The following is a 4,830-nucleotide window of genomic DNA, read 5'->3' as shown; positions in this document are numbered from 1 at the left end:
ACTTTATGTATTTCCAAACCAAATACGTGGACCAATAACAACCATGATGATGGTTGACATTTGTAAAACATTTATTATTGACCGAGAATATATGCAAACACCCTCTCTTGAGCCTGTAGAAACTAACATCCCTCCAGTGCCCTCCATCTCATCTGACACCCCTCATCAAGCCCACCCTCTCTCACTGCACGGCTACAGTGGGGTCCTGCTCAGGCATCCCTTTCCCCCCCGCCCTGTGCAACTGATTTCTACATAGAAGCCAGGGTGATCTTCTAAAAATGTAAATCAGATGCTATCACCCTCTTACTTAAAACCCTTTGATGACTTGTCGCTGCTTTTCGGCCTAAAACTCAAGTCTGCCCTATGACCCCCAGAACGCGGCAGGGCCTGGCCCAGCCCCCACTTCGCTCTCCCACTGCCTCTCCCTCCCTGGCTTCAAGCCACACTAACCTTTGTAAAGTCCCCCTGGCTCCCTGGCTCCCGCCACCTCAGGCCTTGCCTCTTCCCGGGATTCCCCCCACACCACCCCTCTTTCCTCTCGGTTGATTCCACAGCATCCTCCCCAAACAACGTCTCAAGAGAGCCTTTCCTGACCCGCAGATGAGGTCAGGACCTCCAGCTATTGGCTCTTGTGGCTCCCTGGAGTCGTCACGCATAGGGCGCGTTTCCCCTGATAAATTAGTGCTCATTCACATGTGGGATGCTTGACTCCTTGAGACCAGAAGCCCCATGAAGGCCATGACAACACTGCCTTATTCACAGCATGGCCCCAGCACCCAGCAAGGAGCCCAGCACAGAGCGGGGACTCCGGAAACACTCCATTAAAGACACATGGAAACAAATCCAGGCACGGGGTGCCCATGGAATCAGCTCCGCCCCCCCGGGCACCATCGTTAGGTGAGGTTAACAGAAAAAAGGAAGGAAGTGAGGGTGACTGGGACCTTGAGAGTCATTCAGCCCAGAGACAGGTGGGCAAAGGGTGACAGCTCTGTGCAGAACGGAAGAGGACAAATAGAAAGCCCAGGCCCAGGGACAAGCAGGACAGCTCTGGGGACGAACAGAGCAGGCAGCCGGCTCGGGACCGGGGAGCAGGCACACATTTTACCGAGGGCAAGTTCAAAGCTTTCTTCTTACTGTTTCCTGACCCAGCAAGTTAAGATCAAAAGTCTACTGCTCAGGGCTTCCCTGGTGGCGCAGTGGTTGAGAGTCCGCCTGCCGACGCAGGGGACGCGGGTTCGTGCCCCGGTCCGGGAAGATCCCACATGCCGCAGAGCGGCTGGGCCCGTGAGCCATGGCCGCTGAGCCTGCGCGTCCGGAGCCTGTGCTCCGCAACGGGCGAGGCCGCAACAGTGAGAGGCCCGCGTATCGCAAAAAAAAAAAAAAAAAGTCTACTGCTCAACTCCCTGTCACCCCTGGTATGTGATGTACCAAAGGCCACTTAGGATTTTTTGCCCTTTGCATCAACATTCTTAAATAACCTTGGACAGCCTAACAATCGAATACAAACCTAGAGTTGAGGTTCTGACAAGCTTATTGTATACAGAATATTGAAGCTTAAAAACTTGAGTTTTCTTTCTCTATCATATGGAGGCATCATGGTGCAGGGTTGCTGGTATGAGGCCTGAAGGTTGACTGCCAGCAAATGGATCCCAACTCCACAGCCTGTAGCTGTTGACCTCGGAAAGTTACTTAACCGCACTGTCTCCATCTGAAAAATGGGGACAGTTAGAGTGCCTGCCTCAAAGAGCAGTTGTGTGGATTAAATGGCTGATCCAGATGAAGAGTGACATGGGCCTAGCCCATTATAGGCTCTCAGTAAATAGAATCACTATGTTTTTTCGTTTTTATTTTATATTGGAGTATCAATATTTTATATTGACTAACAACGTTGTGTTCGTTTCAGGCATACAGCCAAGTGATTCAGTTATACATATACCTGTATCTATTCCTGTTCAAATTCTTTTCCCATTTAGCTTATTACAGAATACTGAGCAGAGTTCCCTGTGCTATACAGTAGGTCCTTGTTGATTATGTGTTTTAAATATAGCCGTGTGTACATGTCAATCCCAAACTCCCAATCTATCCTTCCCACCCCTACCTGCCTCCAGAATCACTATTATGACATCGATTCAAGCTGTACGGCGCATCCTGGCCCAAGGAGATGGGAGTGAGGTAGAGGCCATATCAGGAGCTGAAATTTCTTCCCTCTTTTGGGTGTGAGGTGGTCCTTGGGACCCTGGTGGGGGATGTATTTCCTGGCCCACCCTGGTTCTAGGACCATGACCACACAGGGCTAGGGAAGTGGGATTTGGTGAAAAACGGATACAACCTTTCTTCCTGCCTTTGAATTGTCAGCTTCCACGTTCAGAAGAAACCACCCCCCAGGGCAGAATCACAGGCTTCCTTTTAGGCTCCAAGGGACACTTAACAAAGCCTCGGGGGTGGAGGGCTGTTTCTTTGATCTCTATCCCACCCATTCTTCTTAAAATCATATACCCAGGACCTCCCGCCAATTTCTGATCTTTTGCTCCGAGTCAGTTCATGAATGCTCATAAATTGCTTTGAAGATGAAAGCGCCACATCAGTGCACCGTGATACCATTATTATTTTAACAAGTGGAGTCTGCACATGTCTCCTTGACATATAAGCTGTTCAAATATTGGTCTTGTTTTTCAATTCAGCTGCGTGGGAAAAGAACTTGCATCATCTCTTGTGTATACTCCCACATCTACCGCTATGTGGAGTGAGCACTGTTTTCATAAAAATATTTGCCTTTTCTCCAACAAAAGAAATTGATGCTTCTCTTGGGGATAGCTCTCTGTTAGCCAAAACTCCAGTAATTATTTTCAGAGATGTGTATTTTTTTAAAATGTCTAATTTATTGCAATGCTTACAAATGCCAATAAAATGTACTATAATATTCACAAGGCCAACAAAGTTCAGTGCACACTGAAAAAAAGTTTGGTGCACACTGAGAAGAAATACATAATACACAAACATGATAATGGATTCATAAATGAACACAAGGATGGATTCCGCTTGGAAGGGAGGAACAGAATAAAGCATTTTATTCTCTAGATCCACCCTAAATGGCTAGCCTCTACCCAGGCTCCAAAGATCTTTTTCAGAGAATTTCTCTGGAAGCATATCTGACTATATCATGGCACATTGCTTTGGCCACCTTTGCCAACTCCGCTGCAAGTCTCACCAACATCTAATGTTTCCATTTGCTCAGCCTCACTGGCAGATCACCTGTCAGGCACTAGAATCGGCCTGTGTGCTGACAGCTGGGACCAGGCAGAGAAGGCTGTTGGAGGGGGTTGAAGAGAGGCCACTAGATGGGGCTTAGAAGCAGAGTCATTTCACAAACCCGCAACCTTGCAACTGGTACCTGGGAGCATCCCTCACACCTGCCACAGGCTATAGGCTTCATCATCTGGTTTCCACTCCAAGTCTGAGCATGACATTCTGTGGCCTGGTTTCTCCTCTCAGCCGTGATGGAGGGAGTACACGGTGTGGTCCATCAGCCAAGCTTCAGGGACTTACGCTGCTCCTCAGAGGAAACGGGCCCGTCCTGTGAGAGGAAGTTAGCACCTTCCCAGCAGCCAGAGCTTCTCCTGTCCTGGGCTGAAATCCTAGGGGTTCTGGCTGGAATCATTTTCCTGATTCCTGCTTCTTTTAAAGGTTTCCTCAGAAGTCAGTCTGACTTTCCAAAGACCTGGCTCTCTGCGTTAGCCAGGGGGCCTAACCCGTCTCTATCAACTGCGCATGAACCCCAGAAACCCCACTGACCACTAACCCCATGGCAGCCCTCCCTCTCCTCGAGTCCCCAAGCCCCACTGCCTGCCCCCTCTCTGGGATCTGCCCACTGCCTTGTGGCATCTTTGATGTTGTTTGGTCGGTATTGTAATTAGACTTTCCACCAGTGCCTTGTTTTCTTGTCTAATTAGTACAGAGCAGTGAAGGATTAGATTAGATCCACCCCTGATTAGATCCACCCCTTGGAATTCTTATCCCAGGATGTCTGCCCAGGACGGCCACCCACTCCAAGTCATCCAGTGCCCCACTGGGCTCGGTTTCTCTGCCATATGGCAGACCAGACACATCCTGGAAGAGTTTCCCACCCCTAGGAGGCAAGAATATGTTCCAGAACGCTCCCTCCCATACCCTGTCGGGGAGATCGGCTCTACTCATCGCAAAATAAACGAAAGCACTCAAAGGTCTTTATCTCTCGCAAGAGCAAGGAGTTCCTGGCTGTCCCAAGGGTGTCCCCCTCCTGCCTCACCCCCCTCACGTGCAATGCGGGCAGAAAGTCCTTCCTTCAGGACGTGGGCACCTGTGGACTCCATTTGGGCTGTGGCATCTCCAAGTGCCAGAGAGCATCAGAAACTTCCTTCCCCAGAACCAAAGGAGCGCTGTCTTACTGATGATTTCCGGAAAGGGCCCATCTCCCTCCGGGCATGGCTTTACCTTCAATATGGCCCAGATATTTCAGCCCGCAGGTGGGTTCTCCGCAGGCCTGTGGCTGTCGGGGTAGAGCCCGCTGCAGACTGTACTTGTAGCTGTAGAACCGCCAGCGGTGCCTCTGTGTCTGCTTCTTCCCTGCGCCCAAGCTTGCAGAGTCTGGATGCCTTTTTCTCAGGGCAAATTCAGCTCCGTGCAGCTGACTTTGCTGGTAGTGTTGAACACAGGACGGGAAATCTGTAACAGCCCAGACCAGAGATGGTCTATCTCCCTTCTCCTCCCGGTGCCTAAGAGAAGGCTTTGCATATAGTAGGTGCTTAATAAATATTTGTGAATGTCTTCATTGGGTCCAGGATAACCACCACT

Source organism: Lipotes vexillifer, unplaced genomic scaffold (genome assembly GCF_000442215.2).
Source record: "Lipotes vexillifer unplaced genomic scaffold, Lipotes_vexillifer_v1.1 scaffold439, whole genome shotgun sequence".
Lineage (NCBI taxonomy): Eukaryota > Metazoa > Chordata > Mammalia > Artiodactyla > Lipotidae > Lipotes > Lipotes vexillifer.
The sequence above is the reverse complement of the archived record's forward strand: the minus strand, read 5'-3'. Positions refer to the sequence as shown.